The sequence below is a fragment of the Meles meles genome, chromosome 13 (genome assembly GCF_922984935.1).
Source record: "Meles meles chromosome 13, mMelMel3.1 paternal haplotype, whole genome shotgun sequence".
NCBI classification, from domain to species: Eukaryota; Metazoa; Chordata; class Mammalia; order Carnivora; family Mustelidae; genus Meles; species Meles meles.
In genome coordinates this window covers 18596062-18620783 of record NC_060078.1, presented here as the reverse complement: position 1 = coordinate 18620783, position 24722 = coordinate 18596062, and positions in this window count along the sequence as shown.

Genomic DNA, 24722 nt, shown 5'->3' with positions numbered 1-24722 from the left:
GAACTTATTTAATTGCTTTGTTAAAGTAGAAATAGAAATAGCTTCATATGAAAAAATATAATTCAGTTGATACCTCTAAGCAAATTAAAAACCTTTATGTGCCAAAGCTATGTTTTAAAGTTGTGGTCATTTTATATGCATGCCTTCTTTATACCACATCTCCTTTAAGTGATAACAAACTTCACCACAGCGTTGAAGATTCTAGAGGAAGACCACCAGAGAACAGGATGGCCAGTTAAAACGTGAAGCTGTTGCTACCTTTTGACAGTTAGAAATTCTTTTACAGCCTTATAGTCTCTTATATCAATTAGTTTTCATTTGGTCATGGAAATAGAAGAACAGAGGTGTGTGGGGGGGGTAGGACAGCACTTAGTCAGCATTTCTTGGCTCTCAGACATGATGTCCTGTGGATGTAGATTTATTAATATATAAAGGGAGAGGGCATCGTGTAGGCCAGAGACTTGCAAATCATTTTTACATGGTATTTAGAACTATCCTAACTCTTTAAACTATAATCAAAAAAAATTTTTTTTTACATTGAAATTGGATAATGCTTCAATTGTGGTCACTGATGAAGAGAAGCAGGACTTAGACTCATAAACATGCCTTTAATTTCTAGACTCTCTTCTCACTAGAGCATGTTTCTTGTTATTGATCTGGGAATGATGATAAAAGTAATTATTTCCTTACTAGACTGACCACACAGTATTTATGAGTCATCAATATACAGAGTGACCATATAGCATAAAAGCATAGATTACATTCTTTTGTATTTTTACAGAGTGAAGACTTTTCTGGACTATAGTTTGTGTATTCACTCTTTCCCCCTGAATTGATGGAGCCATTGTGGTGGTATTCTTATACAAATAAAATACAAATAAAAGGATCTCATGAACAATGGGAAGAAAAATCAATACTTTGCATCAGTGGGACAGGGACTTAAAATCAAACCTCTCTATTGAAAGATAGAGGATTCTATAAATGGTTTAGAAATTTCTCTTAGTATAGTATTGCCTCATATTGCTATCGATTTTCTACAAAAGAACTATAGAAACCTGAGGTGCTCAGAGTATACTCCTTCAATTTTTCTAGGCTCAGGAAAGAGTTCTTTTTGTGCTTTTTAACCTGAAGCTTAAAATTATAGCATGTTGACCTATTCTGTCCTTACAGCCCTCTTGTGAAGGGGGCTCGACCCTCCTTGGCAAAAGCAAGAAGGGACAACTCTTTATTACAGTAGTCTGCAGTGTTCACTGTGCTTATTCACCAGTTTACAGACCCAGGACAGGCCTTTCTGTTGGGTCTCAGACCATGTTCCCTTCCAGTAACAAGACTGACAGCCAGAATGACTGGACTAACAGGGGTCTACAAAAGTGCTTATTTTCTTTGCAATGAGTCTGTTCAGTCAGTGGAAGAAACCTGTGTTACATCCAAAAAATTCTCTGGGAAACGGGTCCAATAATTTTTTTGTTTACAACATGTGTCCATCTGCTTGAGATTTCATCCTTTGCTCCTTACAATGTCCTCACAAACCCCTGTCCAGAAATTTGATAAAGGATGATATTGCTATTCTACCTATGATTAGTCAGTAATTACTGTTTAATTATTTAACCTAATAGTTATCTCATTATATTATCATTAACTTGGGCAAGAGGCACTTAATCCAGGAAATTCTCCTTATTTCGGGCTTGAGGCTATAAGTGTAAAATGCAATTTGGTTTTATCTGCTAATAACCAATGTACGTTTTTCTTCTTTATTGTGCTAACCTGAGTAACTCAACAAAATATTTAAAATATACTCTAATCTATCTGTTTTTCTTAAACCTTCCAAAGGCTTTTTACCAAATAAAATTATAATGGATACTATTTTATGAATATGAATACTATTTAATCATGTATTACTATTATTTTATCATTAATAAAATGAGTTGCTTTTTTTATACTCCAGTGTCCCATCAGACCAATCCTCAGGTAAAACTGAGCTACAAGGAGATGTTTGTCATTTGAGAGCATTTGGCAGTTTGTCAATTTTATACATCTTTTCCTCTGATTTCTTTTGACTGAGTCAAACTCTAAAAATATCTTCTTTCTACAGAAATTCTACTATTGGGAAACCTGGGTGGCTCAGTTGGTTAAGTGCCTGACTTTGGCTCAGGTCATGATCTCAGAGTCGTGGGATCAAGTCCCACATCGGGCTCCCTGCTCAGGAAGAAGTCTGCTTCTCCCTCTCACTATCCCTCTGTGTTCTCTCTCTCTTTCTCTCTCTCTATCTCAAATAAATAAAATCTTTGAAAAAATAAATTGTACTATTAAAGCTTACCATTAATATGTGTCACTTTCTCTGACATAGCACTTTCTTATTTCAATGAGTGTGCATTTTTTCCCTCACCTTGTATTTCCTCTGAATATTATACTGTCAGTTTTGTTCTCTAATTTCCAAAGTTTCAGCTGGTTTTCATTTGGTTTATTTAAAAGAAATTTAGAGACTAAGGTGGTAGTGACTAGTTCATTAATATCTTAATTCTCTCAAGGTCTATTTATGTTTTCACTTGAGACAGTTGGAGACTTTAACCCCAAAACTAAAAACCATGAACTTCCAACAAAGTGATTGTCTTGATTGTCACGAATATCATTTCTATTCCTTCTGTGGTGTAATGTTTCTAGTTGTCACATTACGTGTCTCCTGATGATCCTTTTTGCTGTGACAGGTTCTCACAATGTCTGTTTGTGTGCACACTGATAGCTTTTGAGGAGTATTGGTTAGATGTTTGGGAGGATGTCTCTCTGGTATTTTCTTGTAACTAGGATAGAGCTGTGTGTCTCAGGGAGGAAATAGAGATTGTGTCCTTTCATGTAACCATGACATCTGGCTTAGGTAGCATCTGTCAGGTTTCTCTGCTGTAGGAGTCTCCCTTCCTTTTCTTGGACAGTACACTTCATTTATTATTTTTAAATTTTTATTATTATTATTTTTAAATTAAATTGAGGGTGATACTGTTTTGGTTTGTTTTTTTGAAGATTTTATTTATTTATTTGAGAGACAGAGGTCACAAGTAGGCAGAAAGGCAGGTAGGAGGCGGGGGAAGTGGTGAGAAGCAGACTCCTGCTGAGCAGAGAGCCAGATGTGGGGCTCGGTCCCAGGACCCTGGGATCATGACCTGAGCTGAATGCAGAGGGTTAACCCACTGAGCCACCCAGGTGCCCCAAGAATGGTGTATTTTTAAAAGTAATTTGGAAGTATTCTGTGTTGGAGATTTCTTTTTATGATAAAATTTAAGTTTTCTATTAGCAAATTTCAGTTCTGTAATACAGTGCTATCAACTATAGTATACATGAGATTTTCAGGTGCCTTTCATCTTATAACTCAGAGTTTGTCCTCTTACTGTCTCTGCCTGTTGTCCTTGCCATGTAGAGGTGATGTCATGAAGTATCTGTCTTTCCCTCTCTGGCTTATTTCACTTAGCATAATGCTCTCCATTTTGACCCGTGTTCTTCCAAATGATAGGATTTCCTCCTTCTTTTTATTTTTAATTTTTATTTATTTTTGTTTGTTTGTTGCTTTGTTTATTCAGGCCTCTAATATGGGGCCTGAACTCAAGAACCTGAGATCATGACCCGAGCAGAGATCAAGAGTCAGATGCTGAACCTACTGAGCCACCCAGATACCCCAGGATTTCCTTCTTCTTTAAGGCTAAGTTGTATTGCATTGCATGTATCTACCACTTTTTTGATTCATTATCTGTGTACAGATGCATTGGTGATTTTCATATCTTGCATATTGTGAATAATGCTTCAATGAGCATGGGAGTTCAGATAATTTGTTGAAGGGATTATTTCATTTCCTTTGGACACATACCCAGAAGTAGGATTTCTATGGCATGTGGTAGTCCTATCACAATTTTTTGAGGAGTCCCATACTGTTTTCCATGCTGATGCACTACTTTACATTCTCGCAAGTGCAGGAGGGTTCTCTGTTTTCCATATCCCTGCCAGCACTGGTTATTTCTTCTTTTTTTGAAGTGATCTCTTCACTTCAAAGTGTTAAGTGATCTCTCATTGCGTAGGAAATTTTCCTTTGCCCCAGTTTATCTGTACAGTAATTTATTGATAACAGTATGAACTCCTGGGTACTTATATGTTCGCTTGTAATCCAATACATCCGTGTGGGGGTGATTGAATGATGTGTGAGTCCTTACTGACTTCCTGCTCTAGAATTAGCCATTTCCCCCCAGGACTCCTGGTCCTTGTGTTAGGGTCCGTAATCAAAGGAGCAAGACTGATATAAAGCGAATGTCAAGGAAAGCTTAATTTCACGCCAAGCATTGAGAATCAAACTGACCGGTCAGGGCCGTCTCTTGCAAAGAGGCAACCCCTCCCAGCCTCACAGACTTACTTTTATAGAGGTAGTTTAGCCAGGATATACACAGGTGGCCAATGAGATTGCAATACACAGAGAAAACTGCACAATCATGCTAGGTTCTGCCACACACAGAGAAAACTGCTAGGTTACACATGGGTGGCCAGTTGAATTTCAATTTACCCTAGTAGATATATGCGCGCCCCACTGATTGGATGTCTTCACCTGGCCTGACCTGCCCTTGTATCTAGACTTTGCAAATAAGTTCCTCTGGGAGGGGCAGGGTCAATCTAAGTTTACTGCATAGGGTCAATCTAAGTTTACTGTATAAACAACAAAATGATTCCCTTTGATTAAGTAGGCCCTTACATTCCCCCCTTTTCTTTGGAGATTAGTCAAATCCTTGACTTTTCAGCCAGTTCTATGTTATATTGAGCATGTAAGACTAACATTTTATTGCTCTAATTTTCTCTTATACAAATGACATTAGTGCACAGTCGGCTGATGAGTTAGCCATTTACCACTTTGTATAACCTTTTCCATTTTTCCTAATTCCGTTTGTCTAATTTCCCACTTAATACTTTACATAAACAGGTAACAATAGGAGCAACAATGAACTCATAGTCTTTTGAGTCTCAGCTTTAGTCCATGGTCAGCGGGGTCCACTGGCTGCGGCTTTCATCTCTGGGGGGCATCCTTGTCCTCGTCCTTGGCTCATTTGACGTGACCCGCATGAATCCAGGCCCTGATGCCTTCTACTTTTATTGCTGTGGGGGTGATCAGGATGACAGTAAATGGTCCATTCCAGCGAGGCTCCAAGTTTCCCACTTGGTGGCGTTGTATCCAAACCAAGTCCCTGGGTTGGTGAGGATGTGGTTCCACCTCCATCCCTGTCTCAGTGTGGGCAGTTCAGATACCTGCATGGGTTCTTTTTAAGACAGACTGTAATGCCTGCAGTGACTGGAGTACAGTCATTTGGAGTCATTTCTGCTGGAGCAACCTCTTATAGCCGAGGGCAGAGTGGGGGTGGCCTCCTGGACATTATTTCAAATGGAGTCACCTTGTTTAAGTAGGGTGTACATCGTGCCCCGAAGAGGGCGAAAGGAAGGAGATCCACCCATCCACCGCCAGTCTCCAGAATTAGCTTTGTCAAGGTCTCTTTAAGAGTCCAGTTCATTCTCTCTACTTGCCCAGAGCTCCAGGGCCGGTAAGCACAATGTAGTTTCCAATTAGTGCCCAGGGCCTAGGCCAATGCCTGTGAGACTGAACTCACAAATGCAGGGTCATTGTCTGACCCAATCGCAAGAGGCAGCCCAAACCTAGGAATTATCTCTTCTAATAGCTTTTTGGCTACCACTCTTGCTGTCTCATGTTTGGCAGAAAAAGCCTCTACCCAGCCTGAAAAGGTATCTACAAAAACTAACATATACTTGTGCCCATATTTTCTGGGTTTCATTTCTGTAAAACCTATTTCCCAATAAATTCCTGGTTTCTTACCTCTTTCTCTTTTCCCTCTTCCCATTCTAGTTCCTCCCACATTAACTTCCTGGCATAGAGCACATCTATCAACTATATCCTGAACCATGAGCCTGTAAGTTCCTTGAGTTTTCATATCGCCAAATGAGTACCCTGATGTATCTGGTCTACTAACTTCTTACCTAATCTCTGAGGAAGAATTAACTTTCCTGTTTTAGTCTTAGCCCAATCCCCTTCATGGTCTAATTTAGCCCATTTTTGTAAATACTTTAAATCTTCCTCTGAATAGTCCAGTTTTTCTGGTAGGGCTGGAGCCGGGAGTGTAACCAGCTCTTGCACTGTTTCTCGGGCTGCTTGCTTTGTGGCTTGATCTGCTAATTGGTTTCCTTTTGAAATCAGATCAGTCCCCTTTTGGTGTCCCGGGCAATGCATAACAGCCACCTCTTTTGGGTCCCAAATAGCCTGGAGGAGAGCCAATATTTCTCCTCTGTTTTTAATCTCTTTTCCTTCTTCTGTTAACAGACCCCTTTCTTTATAAATAGCCCCATGTATATGGAGAGTAGCAAAGGCATACCTGCTGTCCGTATAGATGTTGGCGGTTTTACCTTTGGCCATCTGCAGTGCCTTGGTGAGTGCAATCAGCTCTGCTTCTTGTGCCCATGTTCAGTATGGCAGGGCTGCTGTCCAGAGTTCCTGCTCAGGGGAAACCACCGCAGCCCCCACATACCTCTTTCCATCGACCATGTAGCTACTCCCATCTGTGAACAGAGTCATCACTGCATCCAGAAGGGGAATGTCTCTGAGGTCCGGCCTTACTCCTGTGACTTGGGTTAGGACCTCCCCGCAATCGTGTGGGTGGTCAGCCAACTCCTCTGGCAGCAGCGTGGCTGGATTTAGCACCGCTGGGGGCCGGAAGGTCACTCTTTGTTCATTGAGGAGGAGGAGGGTCTGATACCCTGTCACTCAGGCATTCATCATCCATTGGTCGGGTGGAGTCCGGAGAAGGCCCTCGATAGCATGGGTGGTGGTCATGATGAGATTTTGACCCAGAGTCAATTTACTTGCATCCTTGACCAGGAGGGCTGTGGCAGCAATTATGCAGAGGCAAGGGGGGCACCCAGCCACTACTGGATCTAGTTTCTTGTTAAGATAGGCTACTGGCCTTTGCCAAGGCCCTAGAGTCTGAGTCAAAACTCCTTTGGCCACCGCTGCTTTTTCATTCACATACAAGTGGAAGGGCTTGGTAACATCTGGGATGGTCAATGCTGAGGCACTCAGTAAGGTTGTTTGTAATTCCCGAAATGCTCCTTCTGCCTCAGCTGTCCACTCTATCATAGTGAGCCCCCTTTTGCCAGTTCATAGAGAGGTCAGGCAATCTCTGCAAACCGAGGTATCCGCAGCCTACAGTAGCCCACTGTCCCAAGAAACTCCCTCACTTGGTGGGACATGGTGGGGCGGGGATATCGGTTGATCACCTGTTTCCTGGACTCAGACAGTGAACGCACTCCCTGGTGGAGATCAAAGCCTAGATAAGTGGCATGGCTCTGACAGAGCTGTGCTTACCTTGCTGACACACCCAATACCCTTTTTCCTGCAGAGTCTGTAAGAGAGCTCTTGTCCCCTGCAAGCATGACTCATAGTCCTCAGCAGCTATCAGCAAGTCATCAACATACTGTAACAGAGTGACTCCTGGATTGGAGGTTCTGTATTCAACGCAAATCCTTGTGTAGGGCCTCGTTGAAGATAGTGGGTGAATTCTTAAATCCTTGGGGAAGTCTTGTCCAGGTGAGCTGGCCTTGGAATCCTTCCTGTGGGTCGGACCACTCAAAAGCAAAAAGGGGCTGAGATTCCTTTGCTTAAAGATATGCAGAAAAATGCATCCTTGAGATCTAAGATGGTATACACAGTTCTTCTGGGGCTCAGGAGGGAGAGTAGGGCATAGGGGTTAGACACTGTCAGGTGTATATCTTCAACCTGTTTATTAACTTCCTGCAAGTCCTGAACGGGTCGGTACTCCCCAGTCTCGGCCTTTTTGAAGGGCAGCAAAGGTGTGTTCCATGGAGATTTGCAAGGAACTAGGATCCTGTCTCCTCGGAGGCAGTTAATGTATTTTCTGATCCCTTCCTTTGCTTCCTGAGGGAGGAAGTACTGCCGGATGCGAACAGCCGTAGCCATTGCTTTTAGTTGTACCACCACTGGAGGCTGTCCCTTGGCCAAGCCAGGGGGCTTCCCTTCTGCCCAGACGTTGGGAAACGTGACCTGTAGGGTTTGGAAAAGGCTCCCCCCCCCCACTTTGTCTCTCCTGGTTTTGAGACTGGCTTGTAAAGGAGGTATTCATCTACTGCTGCCATAAACACCTGCACAGTGGGTTGTCCCAAGGTTACAGTCACGTCTCCTTCTGAGAACTGAATGCCAGCCCATAACTTGTGGAGGAGATCTCGTCCCATCAAGTTATATGGGGCATTAGGAAGGAACAAAAATAGGTCTTTAACTACTCCCAAGGCCAAATTTAAAGTCCTCTCTGTTGTCCATTTATGTCTCTCTGTGCCATTTGCTCCTTGTACCCAGACTTCCTCTCCAGATGGTTTTCCCATAGGTTTCAATTGATTTCCCCTCCACTTCAATTTTTACCCGAGGTTCAGGGAGGGGCTCTGTACCACGGCCCCTTCAGTCTCTGGAGACCAGCATGGCCATCTTCCTTTTGGGGCACTCTCTGGCCGAATGTCCTTTTTCCTAACAATAAGTGCACTGATCTAAATCTAAGTCTTCCCACCTGCCTTCTCTGTGCTTAGGCTTTTCCTTCCTTTTACCATCCCCTACCTGCCTCATGTAATGCCAAAACGTTTCTCCTGTGCATCCCTGTTGTTAAACACCTTTTCTGCTATTCCCACTAACTCAGATTCTTCCCTTCAAATCCTTCAATTTTCTGAAGTTTCCTATATCTGGGGCTGACTGACTGGCAAAGCAAGATTGTCTAAATGAGCTATGGTGCAACTTCCCTGAAGTTTAACTCAAGTTGTCTAGCTTAGATAAACATTCAAAGACAATTAAATCTAGAATTTAACATCCATAAAGGTGTGTTATTAAAACATAATTTTTCTCTCTAAAATAACCTTTGTTTCCAGAGATAGCCAAATCAGGACTAATTTATTTGAAAAACAAGTCCAGTTTTAACAAACTTGGCCTAATTATTTACATAAGCTCAGCAAGAACAGTGAGTGATCATATAAATCTTTTAGAATCTGCTTTGCTGGAACTTCTCATAAGGAATCTCTAGGTTGAACTTATAGTAGCCTCTCCAGGCCAGAAGCCAAGCTACGTACTTGCCATCAGACATGCCTGCAATACCTGTTGATTTGGGTGAATTCCTCTTCCTGAGGTTCCCAAAGTATCCTACCAGGAAGTGACATTCTTTATTCACCTAGTGAGGCTGCTGGAAACTCTGTAAGCAAGGTATCAGGCCAACGGTTCCAAAGGGCTTTACGGTTCCAGGTTTTAAGTCAATCTTAGTTCCTTTAAGCTGTCTAGTCATATCTGAGTCTTTTCAAATATGACATTCCAGTCAAAGCCTTGATAAAATAACCAGTATTTCAAATGGTGTTACAAGGAGAGCAGATTCTTATTGAACTTATGCAAATGACTGATTGCCATGGGAGAAAGAATACTTGCTGAGACCTTTTGGTTTCAGAGGGTTCAGATAGAGAAAAAGAGTTGAATACCTTGATTTGTTTACAAATGACTACTTTTACAACTCTGTAAGTTACAGATAACTTAAGAAAAAGTTTCCCTAGTCTGGAAGAGCAAACATTACAGAACCATTAATGTTTAAAATAAGACAAAACATCAAGAGATATAACATTACAATCTTTCAGTTCACCTAGTCCCATGTTACTAATTCTGGCTTAGTCCGAATGCAGCTTTTACTTCTGTAAATTCTTACCCATTTCAGTTCCAGGATTTCAACATATCAAAGACCTGTATTTGTCCTGAAAGTCTTTCCATATGAATTTCCTTTAAGGCACAAGTTATTTTACAAGAGAATTCTTAGAAGGCAAATTTATGAATCAGTTAAGCACAAAACATGTTCACCAGCAGATTTCAAAAGCACAAACCCAGTTCCAGCAACCAACGCTCTAGCATTTTATCCCATTTTGTTAAGGCCTAGTTGACCAACAAATTTAATTCCATTTGTCATTCAAGCAACCCTTCACAGTTTCAGGTTACCAAAGACATCAAAGGCCACTTTAACAATTACCCATTAAAACCTCGAGACAGACAAATAACCATCCCCACTTCAGAGGCCATGCTCTTCCGCCAGCAAGGGAGAGGGGCTAGGCAGTCCATGTCGGGCCAGAGCAGGCAAGGAATTCTCTGAAACAAAGGGAGTTTCAGCAGCTGCTTGGAAATATTCCTTAAAGTTTGTGTCTCAAGTTAGACTAACCCCAATTGGCTCCAGTCATAGCACTTAACACACGAAATGAGTGAGGGAGAAGCCCCACATCTATTATGAGGAACAGAGAGATGAAAGTCAGAGTCTCCTTACTCTCTGCTTGCCCCATTCCTTCAAACACAACAAACAATGCAACAGACAACAAAAAGGACAAAACAACAGCAGACCCAGTGGCCCTCACCCAGAGCCTGCCGCTGGTGGGGGTTTTCTTGGCCCCCCTGACCGCATAGGGGGACTCGAACCCCCTGGCAGTTCCCTGACTGCCCAGGGGGACTCGAACCCCTGGCAGGTCACAGAAGAGGGATGGGGCATCGCCTGCATCCACTCCAGCCTGGGGAGCATGGCTGCGTCCAGCTTCTCCCCAGTGCGCCATACCCTGGAGCTACACAACCAGACAGACAGGATCCTGTGATCTTACCTCCAGAGGCTTTTCCCAGAAATTCTGATGCTGGCTCAGTTCTCGTCGTTTGATTCCGGATGAGCCCCCAACGTTAGAGTCCGTAATCAAAGGAGCAAGACTGATACAAAGCGAATGTCAAGCAAAGCTTTATTTCACGCCAAGCGTCGAGAATCAAACTGACCGGTCAGGCCCATCTCTTGCAAAGAGGCGACCCCTCCCAGCCTCATAGACTTACTTTTATAGAGGTAGTTTAGCCGGGCTATACACAGGTGGCCAATGAGATTGCAGTACACAGAGAAAACTGCACAGTCATGCTAGGTCTGCCACACACAGAGAAAATTGCTAGGTTACACATTTTCAATTTACCCTAGTAGATATATGCATACCCCATTGATTGGATGTCTTCACCTGGCCTGACCCATCCTTGTATCTAGACTTTGCAAGTAAGTTCCTCTAGGAGGGGCAGGGTCAATCTAAGTGTACTGTATAAACAACAAAATTGTTCCCTCTGATTAAGTAGGCCCTTACACTTGTCATTAGAGAATTGCATTAAAAGCCAAGGTCTGGGTACTGGGCATGTCCCTTGTTTCTGGATTGGCATGACTTCTGTAACTCGTAAGATGACAGAGAAAGAATATATATGTGAGTATCTTAGCCAGGGAATGTGCACACATCGATACACATTTTTTTTTCACTTTATTTTTATTTCTTTTCAGCGTAACAGTATTCATTGTTTTTGCACCACACCCAGTGCTTCATGCAATACGTGCCCTCCCTATTACCCACCACCTGGTTCCCCAACCTCCCACCCTTGCCCCTTCAAAATCCTCAGGTTGTTTTTCAGAGTCCATAGTCTCTCATGGTTCATCTCCCCTTCCAATTTCCCTCAACTCCCTTCTCCTTTCCGTCTCCCCATGTCCTCCATGTTATTTGTTATACTCCACAAATAAGTGAAACCATATGATACTTGATTCTCTCTGCTTGACTTATTTCACTCAGCATAATCTCTTCCAGTCCCATCCATGTTGCTACAAAAGTTGGGTATTCATCCTTTCTGATGGAGGCATAATACTCCATCGTGTATATGGACCACATCTTCCTTATCCATTCATCCCTTGAAGGGCATCTTGGTTCTTTCCACAGTTTGGCGACCATGGCCATTGCTGCTATAAACATTGGGGTACAGATGGCCCTTCTTTTCACTACATCTGTATCTTTGGGGTAAATACCCAGTAGAGTAGTGTAATTTCAGGGTCATAGGGAAGCTCTATTTTTAATTTCTTGAGGAATCTCCACACTGTTCTCCAAAGTGGCTGCACCAACTTACATTCCCACTAACAGTGTAAGAGGGTTCCCCTTTCTCCACATCCTCTCCAACACACATTGTTTCCTGTCTTGCTAATTTTGGCCATTCTAAGTGGTATAAGGTGATATCTCAATGTGGTTTTAATTTGAATCTCCCTAATGGCTAGTGATGATGAGCATTTTTTCATGTGTCTGATAGCCATTTGTATGTCTTCACTGGAGAAGTGTCTGTTCATCTCTTCTGCCCATTTTTTGATATGATTATCTGTTTTGTGTGTGTTGAGTTTGAGGAGTTCTTGATAGATCCTGGATATCAACCTTTTTTTTTTTTTTTTTTTTTTTTTTTTTAGACTTTATTTATTTTTTGACAGATAGAGATCACAAGTAGGGAGAGAGGCAGGCAGAGAGAGAGAGAGAGGAGGAAGCAGGCTCCCTACCAAGCAGAGAGCCTGATGCGGGGCTCGATCCCAGGACCCTGGGATCATGACCTGAGCGAAAGGCAGAGGCTTTAACCCACTGAGCCACCCAGGCGCCCCATCAACCTTTTGTCTGTACTGTCATTTGCAAATATCTTCTCCCATTCTGTGGGTTGCCTTTTTGTTTTGTTGACTGTTTCCTTTGCTGTGCAGAAGCTTTTGATCTTTTTTTTTTCTTTTTTTTTTTCCATTTTGTTTATTTTTTCAGCATAACAGTATTCATTCTTTTTGCACAACACCCAGTGCTCCATGCAAAACGTGCCCTCCCCATTACCCACCACCTGTTCCCCCAACCTCCCACCCCTGACCCTTCAAAACCCTCAGGTTGTTTTTCAGAGTCCATAGTCTCTTATGGTTCGCCTCGCCTCCCCAGTGTCCATAGCCCGCTCCCCCTCTCCCAATCCCACCTCCCCCCAGCAACCCCCAGTTTGTTTTGTGAGATTAAGAGTCATTTATGGTTTGTCTCCCTCCCAATCCCATCTTGTTTCATTTATTCTTCTCCTATCCCCCTACCCCCCCCATGTTGCTTCTCCATGTCCTCATATCAGGGAGATCATATGATAGTTGTCTTTCTCCGATTGACTTATTTCACTAAGCATGATACGCTCTAGCTCCATCCACGTCGTCGCAAATGGCAAGATTTCATTTCTTTTGATGGCTGCATAGTATTCCATTGTGTATATATACCACATCTTCTTTATCCATTCATCTGTTGATGGACATCTAGGTTCTTTCCATAGTCTGGCTATTGTAGACATTGCTGCTATAAACATTCGGGTACATGTGCCCCTTCGGATCACTATGTTTGTATCCTTAGGGTAAATACCCAGTAGTGCAATTGCTGGGTCGTTGGGTAGTTCTATTTTCAACATTTTGAGGAACCTCCATGCTGTTTTCCAGAGTGGTTGCACCAGCTTGCATTCCCACCAACAGTGGAGGAGGGTTCCCCTTTCTCCACATCCTCGCCAGCATCTGTCATTTCCTGACTTGTTAATTTTAGCCATTCTGACTGGTGTGAGGTGATATCTCATTGTGGTTTTGATTTGTATTTCCCTGATGCCGAGTGACGTGGAGCACTTTTTCATGTGTCTGTTGGCCATCTGGATGTCTTCTTTGCAGAAATGTCTGTTCATGTCCTCTGCCCATTTCTTGATTGGATTGTTTGTTCTTTGGGTTTTGAGTTTGCTAAGTTCCTTATAGATTTTGGATACTAGCCCTTTATCTGATATGTCATTTGCAAATATCTTCTCCCATTCTGTCAGTTGTCTTTTGGTTTTGTTAACTGTTTCCTTTGCTGTGCAAAAGCTTTTGATCTTGATGAAATCCCAATAGTTCATTTTTGCCCTTGCTTCCCTTGCCTTTGCCGTTGTTCCTAGGAAGATGTTGCTACGGCTGAGGTCGAAGAGGTTGCTGCCTGCGTTCTCCTCAAGGATTTTGATGGATTCCTTTCTCACATTGAGGTCCTTCATCCATTTGGAGTCTATTTTCGTGTGTGGTGTAAGGAAGTGGTCCAATTTCATTTTTCTGCATGTGGCTGTCCAATTCTCCCAGCACCATTTATTGAAGAGGCTGTCTTTTTTCCATTGGACATTCTTTCCTGCTTTGTCGAAGATTAGTTGACCATAGAGTTGAGGGTCGATTTCTGGGCTCTCTATTCTGTTCCACTGATCTATGTGTCTGTTTTTGTGCCAGTACCATGCTGTCTTGATGATGACAGCTTTGTAATAGAGCTTGAAGTCCGGAATTGTGATGCCACCAACTTTGGCTTTGTTCTTCAATATTCCTTTGGCTATTCGAGGTCTTTTCTGGTTCCATATAAATTTTAGGATGATTTGTTCCATTTCTTTGAAAAAAATGGATGGTATTTTGATAGGGATTGCATTAAATGTGTAGATTGCTTTAGGTAGCATAGACATTTTCACAATATTTATTCTTCCAATCCAGGAGCATGGAACATTTTTCCATTTTTTTGTGTCTTCCTCAATTTCTTTCATGAGTACTTTATAATTTTCTGTGTATAGATTCTTAGTCTCTTTGGTTAGGTTTATTCCTAGGTATCTTATAGTTTTGGATACAATTGTAAATGGGATTGACTCCTTAATTTCTCTTTCTTCCGTCGTATTGTTGGTGTACAGAAATGCAACTGATTTCTGTGCATTGATTTTATATCCTGACACTTTACTGAATTCCTGTACAAGTTCTAGCAGTTTTGGAGTGGAGTCTTTTGGGTTTTCCACATATAGTATCATATCATCTGCGAAGAGTGATAGTTTGACTTCTTCTTTACCAATTTGGATGCCTTTAATTTCTTTTTGTTGTCTGATTGCTGAGGCTAGGACTTCTAGTACTATGTTGAATAGCAGTGGTGATAATGGACATCCCTGCCGTGTTCCTGACCTTAACGGAAAAGCTTTCAGTTTTTCTCCATTGAGAATGATATTTGCGGTGGGTTTTTCATAGATGGCTTTGATAATATTGAGGTATGTGCCCTCTATCCCTACACTTTGAAGAGTTTTGATCAGGAAGGGATGCTGTACTTTGTCAAATGCTTTTTCAGCATCTATTGAGAGTATCATATGGTTCTTGTTCTTTCTTTTATTAATGTGTTCTATCACATTGATTGATTTGCGGATGTTGAACCAACCCTGCAGCCCTGGAATAAATCCCACTTGATCGTGGTGAATAATCCTTTTAATGTACTGTTGAATCCTATTGGCTAGTATTTTGGCGAGAATTTTTGCGTCTGTGTTCATCAAGGATATTGGTCTGTAGTTCTCTTTTTTGGTGGGATCCTTGTCTGGTTTGGGGATCAAGGTGATGCTGGCCTCATAAAATGCGTTTGGAAGTTTTCCTTCCGTTTCTATTTTTTGGAACAGTTTCAGGAGAATAGGAATTAGTTCTTCTTTAAATGTTTGGTAGAATTCCCCTGGGAAGCCGTCTGGCCCAGGGCTTTTGTTTGTTTGGAGATTTTTGATGACTGTTTCAATCTCCTTACTGGTTATGGGCCTGTTCAGGTTTTCTATTTCTTCCTGGTTCAGTTGTGGTAGTTTATATGTCTCTAGGAATGCATCCATTTCTTCCAGATTGTCCAATTTGTTGGCGTAGAGTTGCTCATAGTATGTTCTTATAATTGTCTGTATTTCTTTGGTGTTAGTTGTGATCTCTCCTCTTTCATTCATGATTTTATTGATTTGGGTCCTTTCTCTTTTCTTTTTGATGAGTCTGGCCAGGGGTTTATCAATCTTATTGATTCTTTCAAAGAACCAGCTCCTAGTTTCATTGATTTTTTCTATTGTTTTTTTTGGTTTCTATTTCATTGATTTCTGCTCTGATCTTTATGATTTCTCTTCTCCTGCTGGGTTTAGGGTTTCCTTCTTGTTCTTTCTCCAGCTCCTTTACGCGTAGGGTTAGGTTGTGTACTTGAGACCTTTCTTGTTTCTTGAGAAAGGCTTGTACCGCTGTATATTTTCCTCTCAGGACTGCCTTTGCTGTGTCCCACAGATTTTGAACTGTTGTGTTTTCATTATCATTTGTTTCCATGAATTTTTTCAATTCTTCTTTAATTTCCTGGTTGACCCATTCATTCTTTAGAAGGATGCTGTCTAGTCTCCATGTATTTGGGTTCTTTCCAGCTTTCCTCTTGTGATTGAGTTCTAGCTTCAGAGCATTGTGGTCTGAAAATATGCAGGGAATAATCCTAATCTTTTGATACCGGTTGAGACCTGATTTGTGACTCAGGATGTGATCTATTCTGGAGAAGGTTCCATGTGCACTAGAGAAGAATGTGTATTCTTTTGCTTTGGGATGAAATGTTCTGAATATATCTGTGATGTCCATCTGGTCCAGTGTGTCATTTAAGGCCTTTATTTCCTTGTTGATCTTTTGCTTGGATGATCTGTCCATTTCAGTGAGGGGAGTGTTAAAGTCCCCTACTATTATTGTATAATTATTGATGTGTTTCTTTGATTTTGTTATTAATTGGTTGATATAGTTGGCTGCTCCCACGTTAGGGGCATAGATATTTAAAATTGTTAGATCTTCTTGTTGGACAGACCCTTTGAGTAGGATATAGTGTCCTTCCTCATCTCTTATTATAGTCTTTGGCTTAAAATCTAATTGATCTGATATAAGGATTGCCACCCCAGCTTTCTTCTGATGCCCATTAGCATGGTAAATTGTTTTCCACCCCCTCACTTTCAATCTGGAGGTGTCTTCGCGTCTAAAATGAGTTTCTTGTAGGCAACATACTGATGGGTTTTGTTTTTTTATCCATTCTGATACCCTGTGTCTTTTGATTGGGGCATTTAGCCCATTAACATTCAGGGTAACTATTGAGAGATATGAATTTAGTGCCATTATTAGCCTGTAAGGTGACTGTTACTGTATATTGTCTCTGTACCTTTCTGATCTACTACTTTTAGGCTCTCTCTTTGCTTAGAGGACCCCTTTCAATATTTTCTGGAGAGCTGGTTTGGTGTTTGCAAATTCTTTCAGTTTTTGTTTGTCCTGGAAGCTTTTGATCTCTCCTTCTATTTTCAATGATAGCCTAGCTGGATAGAGTATTCTTGGCTGCATGTTTTTCTCGTTGAGTGCTCTGAATATATCATGCCAGCTCTTTCTGGCCTGCCAGGTCTCTGTGGATAAGTCTGCCGCCAATCTAATATTTTTACGATTGTATGTTACAGACTTCTTTTCTCGGGCTGCTTTCAGGATTTTCTCTTTGTCACTAAGACTTGTAAATTTTACTATTAGGTGACGGGGTGTGGACCTATTCTTGTTGACTTTGAGGGGGGTTCTCTGCATCTCCTGGATTTTGATGCTTGTTCCCTTTGCCATATTAGGGAAATTCTCTCCAATGATTCTCTCCAATAGACCTTCTGCTCCCCTCTCTGTTTCTTCTTCTTCTGGAATCCCAATTATTCTAATGTTGTTTCGTCTTATGGTGTCACTTATCTCTCGAATTCTCCCCTCATGGTCCAGTAGCTGTTTGTCCCTCTTTTTTTTTTTAAAGATTTTTATTTATTTATTTGACAGAAATCACAGGTAGGCAGAGAGGCAGGCAGAGAGAGAGAGAGGAGGAAGCAGGCTCCCCGTGGAGGAGAGAGCCCGATGCGGGGCTCGATCCCAGAACTCTGGGATCATGACCTGAGCCGAACGCAGAGGCTGGTTAAAGCTGAGCCACCCAGGCGCCCCTGTTTGTCCCTCTTTTGTTCGGCTTCTTTATTCTCTGTCATTTGGTCTTCTATATCACTAATTCTTTCTTCTGCCTCATTTATCCTAGCAGTGAGGGTCTCCATTTTTGATTGCACCTCATTAATAGCTTTTTTGATTTCAACTTGGTTAGATTTTAGTTCTTTAATTTCTCCAGAAAGGGCTTTAATATCTCCAGAGAGGGTTTCTCTAATATCTTCCATGCCTTTTTCGAGCCCGGCTAGAATGTTCAGAATCGTCATTCTGAACTCTTGATCTGACATATTACCCATGTCTGTGTTGATTAGGTCCCTAGCCTTCGGTACTGTCTCTTGTTCTTTTGTTTGTGGTGATTTTTTCCGCCTTGTCATTTTGTCCAGATAAGAGGATATGAAGGAGCAAATAAACTACTAAAAGGGTGGCAAAGACCCCGGAAAAATGCGCTGTAACCAAATCAGAAGAGACCCCAAATTGTGGGGGGGAGAAAGGGGATAAAAACAGGTTCTGAAAAAAAAAGAAAAAAAAAAAGAAAAAAAAAGAAAAAAATTTAAAAAATAAAACAAATAAAAAAATATAAAAAAGAAAGAAAAAAAATATATATTTAGATGAACTAGTCAAAAAACGTTAAAAAAGAAAAGGGTAAAAGTTTTAAAAAATTTAGCAGAAGAAGAAAAAAGAAAAAAGAAAAAAAAGTTGAAAAAAGAAAAAAATATTGAAAAAAGAAAAGAAAATTGAAGTAGCCGCAAGACTAAAGAATCATGGGGAGAAAGCCGTAAGTTCCGTGCTTTGCTTTCTCCTCCTCTGGAATTGCTTTGCTGTCTTAGGAATTGAATTTGCTTTCTCCTTGATAGATGAACTTCGTCCTGGCTGGATATTTTGTTGATCTTCTGGGGGAGGGGCCTGTTGTAGTGACTCTCAAGTGTCTTTGCCTGAGGCGGGGTTGCACCGCCCTTACCGGCGGCCGGACTAAGTAATCGGCTCGGGTTCGCTTTTGGGAGCTTCTGTTCCCTGAACGCTTTCCGTAGAGTTCCGGAGGACGGGAATGAAAATGGCGGCCTCCCAGTCTCCGGCCCGGAGGAGCCGAGAGCCTGGGGCCCCACTCCTCAGTGCGCCCCCAGAGGACAGCACCCAATCACTCCCGTATCCCCAGCCTCTAGCCGCGCTCCGAGCTCACCCAGCCCGCGACCAGTTCAAGGTAACCCCGAGCTGAGAGTTCAGTCCTCGGCTCTGTCTCTCCAGCCGGCTTCTCCGTTCTAATACCTGCGAGCTCTCCGACACTCCGACACCCCCGATCCTTCTGTGACCCTGCGGGGCCTGGGGCCACGCTGGCCCCGCGTGGGCTTCACCCCGGTTTAGCCCCTGGAGCAATGTCCCTCAGTGGAACAGACTTTTAAAAGTCCTGATTTTGTGCTCCGTTCCTCCGCCGCTTGCCGGGAGCCGGCCCCTCCCCCCGCGGTCTATCTTCCCGTCATTTTAGATTCACTTCTCCGCCAGTCCTACCTTTCAGAAAGTGGTTGATTTTCTGTTTCTAGAGTTGCTGTTCTTCTTCTCTTCGCTCTCCCGTTGGATTTGTAGGTGTTTGCAATGTTTAGATAAGCTATCGAGCTGATCTCCTGCTACCTAGCTGATCTCCTGCTACCTGATGTAGTCTCAGGCTGCTACTTCTCCGCCATCTTGAATCCTCCCTCCAGAAGCTTTTGATCTTGATGAAGCCCCAAAAGTTCATTTTTGCTTTTGTTTCCTTTGCCTTTGGAGACATATCTTGAAAGAAGTTGCTGTGGCTGATATCGAAGAGGTTACTGCCTATGTTCTCCTCTAGGATTCTGATGGATTCCTGTCTCACGTTGAGGTCTTTTATCCATTTTGAGTTTATCTTTATGTATGGTGTAGGAGAATGGTCGAGTTTCATTCTTCTACATATTGCTGTCCATTTTTCCCAGCACCATTTATTGAAGAGACTATCTTTTTTCCACTGTATATTTTTTCCTGCTTTGTCAAAGATTATTTGACCATAGAGTTGAGGGTCCGTATCTGGGCTCTCTACGCTGTTCCACTGGTCTATGTATCTGTTTTTATGCCAGTACCATGCTGTCTTGGTGATCACAGCTTTGTAGTAAAGCTTGAAATCGGGTAACGTGATGCCGCCAGTTTTGTTTTTGTTTTTCAACATTTCCTTAGCAATTCGGGGTCTCTTCTGATTCCCTACAAATTTTAGGATTATTTGCTCCAGCTCTTTGAAAAATACCGGTGGAATTTTGATCGGAATGGCATTAAAAATATAGATTGCTCTAGGCAATATCGACTTTTTAACAATGTTTATTATTCCGATCCAAGAGCATGGAATTGTCTTCCATCTTTTTGTGTCTTCTTCAGTTTCTTTCATGAGTGTTCTGTAGTTCCTCGAGTACAGATCCTTTACCTCTTGGGTTAGGTTTATTCCCAGGTTTGATACGCATTTTTATGTGTGAGTGCCGCTGGATAAAGTTAAGCATGACTTCACACCAATGCCTCCATTTCTGATCCATCCACTGCAAGGATGAGCGGGCCTCTCCCATTTTGCCTGCCTGGAATCATCCCTCTGGCATTGTGGGTGTTTGCCTGTCTGTTTTTTTTCATACGTCTTTGTTATGTTGCAGTGCATGTTTATAGTGGTGTCAGAATTGTTACCCACATCTCTGTGGGAAAGAGACTCCTCTAGAGTATGAAATAAAATGTGCATGACTATGTTTGACCTTGCTAAGCACATCAGTTTGTCAGGCGGTCTTCACTGCGGGCATGCCGTACTCATGTACAGGGAGACGTGGCTGCCCACAGAGGAGAGCCATCTATAACAGAGCAACCCACAGGACCCAGGCGACGGATTTGTGATGCTGGGCTCGGTAGGGATCAGGCCTCTTCATGCTGTGAGTCCAAGTCAGGGCTGTCTGGTATGTGGAAGGAAAACATACCCTTACTTTTAACTGATGATGCTGGCCTACTGGATTGTAACAGAACATGTACTTTTTGTTTTTTGTTTTTGTTTTTGTTGTTGTTCTTTTAATCATTCTACTGACTTTTCTTTGAGATTTGTGGATTGCATATTCCAGCTTTCAGGAGGATAAAGTAACAGTTTATAAAGCTAGTGATTTATAAAAAGAGGAAAAATGTTTTGTCCAGTTAGGCCTATGTGAGAAGGACAGTTTTCTTAGGTATTTTTGGGGGGAAAAAATAGGCTGTATCTAAGATATAAGTCTGTAGTGCTAGAAAATTTCAGGAAACATCTCTAACTCTTCACTTGTGGTTTCCCCCAGACCCCCCCTTGTTTACCTTACCTTAGGGTATGACTTTGCCATTTCTTGACTGATCTGTTCCTCCATGCTTGAATGTTTCTGTACTGATTGTCAAAGAATATGTAGAAGAAATTTGTGTGTCTATGGAAGTTACACAAAATTAGACATTGTTTTTTCCCTTTAGCATTTGATGGGTTGGTAGCCTGGGTTTTTAGTGATTTTTTCCCCCTATATTGTTGACAAGCCTCCGTTTTATGAGGATATGTTTCTCTTCCTCCAAATCAAATGGATAGTTACTATTTTTCTGGGTTGCAGTTGTTGCATTTTTCATGCTGAAGGCTTTTTCTTCCACCTAAATGTTATTTTAATGAGACCCGTTCTTGAATTCTCTAAGCCCCTACCATTTCCTTGCTTTCTCCCAGTGAATGCAGTAATAAGCAGAAAAGATGAGCTTGTTTGGGTTTTCTGTTTTAAATGAAAGAACAAGATTGTTGCCCAGGCACATGGTGATTTTACAGCTAAAGGCATTTCTTTGAATGTTTCTCTGTATTTCCTCCAGAGTCTTGGTCTGTGAACTTGCCCAAATTCACCACTTTGGGCAGGTTCCTTGTTAAGCTTCTGGGAAGCTCTGATTCCACATGTAAGAAATAACCACCAGTCACAAATAATTCATTCCAGACTTCAACGTATCCAGTTTCTTTTGTGAGACATTCCTTTAGTTTTTCCTCTTGAAGCAGTGTCTCTACTAAGAGCTCTCAAAGGGCCTATTTCTTGGGGAAAGAACTAAGTATAATTTACTACTTAAAAAAAAAATGTTCATGTTTGTGTGTATGTGGGCATGTCGATGCATGTATGTGAAACTAAGAGGACATTTATTGGTTTAAACTTACCTATTCCTCCTCTAAATTATCAAAAACTGTTAGGTCCCCCAATAATGGGTCTGTGATTAAAGGAGCGAGACTGATACAAAGAGAAGGTCAAGCAAAGCTTTATTTTGCACCAAGCATCAAGAATCAGACCCAATGTTCGGGGCCCCGCCTCTTACAGAGAGGGCGACCTCTCTCTGCTTCACAGACTAGCTAGGGCAAAAGCCATGTGGTTGGGCTTAGCCATGCACAGGTGGCCAATGAAATTGTAACACAGAAAGCTGCACAGTCATGTTAGGTCACACATAAGTGACCGATTGAATTATAATTTACCCTAGTAGATATTTGAACCAGCCTATCATCTTGGTCAGAATAGGCACCCAAAAGTGCCCCAAGGGGCAGGGCCCATACTCCTTGGTAACTAGGGAGACAGTATGCACCCCCCTACTGATCCGATGTCTCCACCTGGCCTGACCCACCCTTGTATTTGGTCTTTGTTACCTGGGACTGGTTTCCAGGACTTGTTTTTAAGTAAGTCCCCTGGGGAAGGGGAGCAGAGACAGTTTAAGGGTTTCTGGATGGAAGTGCTCTGGCTAAAATAGGTCCTTACAAAAACAAATTCATTTTGTTTCCAATCTTACTTCATTGTTAAAATCAGGAATTTGGGGAGGACGGTATTAGCTAATTTTGGAGCACTGAGGTAATATGATTTCAGGGAATGAGAGTGTGAACATTACTGCAAGATGCCAGGATTGTAAAATAGCACTGAAGCCAGTTTTTACTTTCAAGAAAAAAGAATATTCATTTTAGAGCCCAATGTGTCAGAGGTACATATTTAGAAAACACTTTCAGCACCATCCTATGATGTCCTTAGAATGAAGAAGTAAAATTAAATATTTCTAGAATTTATGTCCTCTGTGGGATTAGTGAATCAAGTTACTGATGCAGATCAATACATATTCTGTAAGAATTATCAGTATTGAGTATTATCAGTATTGAGTGATGAGGGGCTCATAAAACATATGAGATAAGTTCTGCTTTTAATGGATATGTTACATTGTTGTAAACATTGGCCACATACCTACAGGGGAAAAAAAATAGCTGCCACCCTTTTTATCCATACAAATTAAGTCCCAAGTACTACATGTAATTGAGAATATAACCACAAATACTTCGTTGACATGACCTATGCTTTGCAGGCCAGAAAACACCCTGTATGACATTAAGTAACTTACTCAAGGTTACACAACCAGTAGGTAGATGTCTGAGTCTTTGGCCCCCTTTCCTAAGAGTTCCATTCTGCTTATTTAGCAGATACCCTTTGTTCTTGAATCCAGTCTGGTTCCTCTGAGTAATTTTCCACCCACTGGCTCCTCACTCTGTCCATCTGTGTTGTGTGCAGAGTTGAGCTCAGTTCTACATGGAGTGCTTTCCCCTACCATCATAGCTCAAACAATATCTATCATGTTGTTTATAGTAAGTGTTTGGTGCAAAATTTTTCCTTGATGCTATCCTTCTGATCTCATTTACCATTATTTTCCCAAACAACCAACATGTGCCGCTCCTCATGGATTTGCTTGTCTTTCTTAATTTTTCCCAGTGTAGTCTTTATAACTTACATATAAATACCTTCCATCCATTGGAGTTTCAGCAAGCCCTCTGCTCCTCACTCTGCCCCAACCAAACTGCCAGTGCCCTGGCATTGTTATTCTGATGGCAGCAGCAAACGTAACATTTGATCCTCATGGTGACAGTGCCTAGGAGCACGTCCATGGCACCTGCAGCATTTTCCCAATGTCGCACACTCCTCTGGGCTCTGCTGAGCATGCTGAACTTTGATCTCTTCCTCTGTCTGGATTATGGTCTTTTATTCAATTCTCTATCTCATACAGACAAGCTACATCAAAGGTGCACTTACATTATTTACACAAATGAAGCTATACATCATCAGCCGTAAAGAAAAAATATATAAAAAATTAAAGAATGAAAAATGCATTAAATAATATGGGTGGTTCTACTAATTATTACACATAAAGTGGTTATACTCTAGAATGTAGCTTTAATTTTTAAATCCAGCAGAACTACCAGAAACAAGCCAACTACTTTATATACTGATACTTAGAGAAGAGTAGCTGTGCCAGTGCTGAGGGAGAAAACTGGCAGTGTTAGATTTCTTGAGAGATAGTGTAGAATATTGGTCCTTAGAGTAGTAATTTTCTTAAGTATTTTTAAGAATACTTTGGGCATATGCATAAATTACCATTTCAAAATCAATTTAGAACTTGACCCCGTAGAAGATGTGTTACAGCTAAAGTATCCCCTGCACAACCCCAGATGATTTTGAAGTAATTTGATTATTCCTCTGGTTTTGAGAGCTTTCTCCCCAGGTCCTGCAAATGTATTAACCGTTTTCTCCATTAACTGCTGCTCGCCATCAGGTGGCCCTCTGAGGGCCCATGTCGCATTCAAGGTTGGGAATAAAATTGTCCATACTGACTTGTCTCAGATTTCGTGACTGACTTTTTATACTACTGGTCCTCAGTCTGGGTTAGTTCTGCCACCAGGAGGCATTTGGAGATGTCTGAGGACATTTTGGTTGTTAAAACAGGGTTGGGGTATGAATGTGTGGGCATCTAGTCAGTAGATGCCAGGATGCTGCTGAATATCCCGTAATGTAAGGGAAGCCCCACAATAAAGGATTATCAGGCCTTAAATGTCAATAGTGCTGAAGTTGAGAAACGTGGTTTTAATAGATGACGTGTTTCCCCTGGGGTCCTGTGAGCTCTTGAAAGATGAAGTTAGTAGTAGAAATACTTCAGTGTTTCCTTCAGGAGCCATTCCTTGCACCAACAGCTATGTATCAAGGTCTTCCTCTCTGTTGGGAAGTGTACTAAGTGCCAAGCACAAAATTGTGTACAGTCCCATGATGTGAGCAA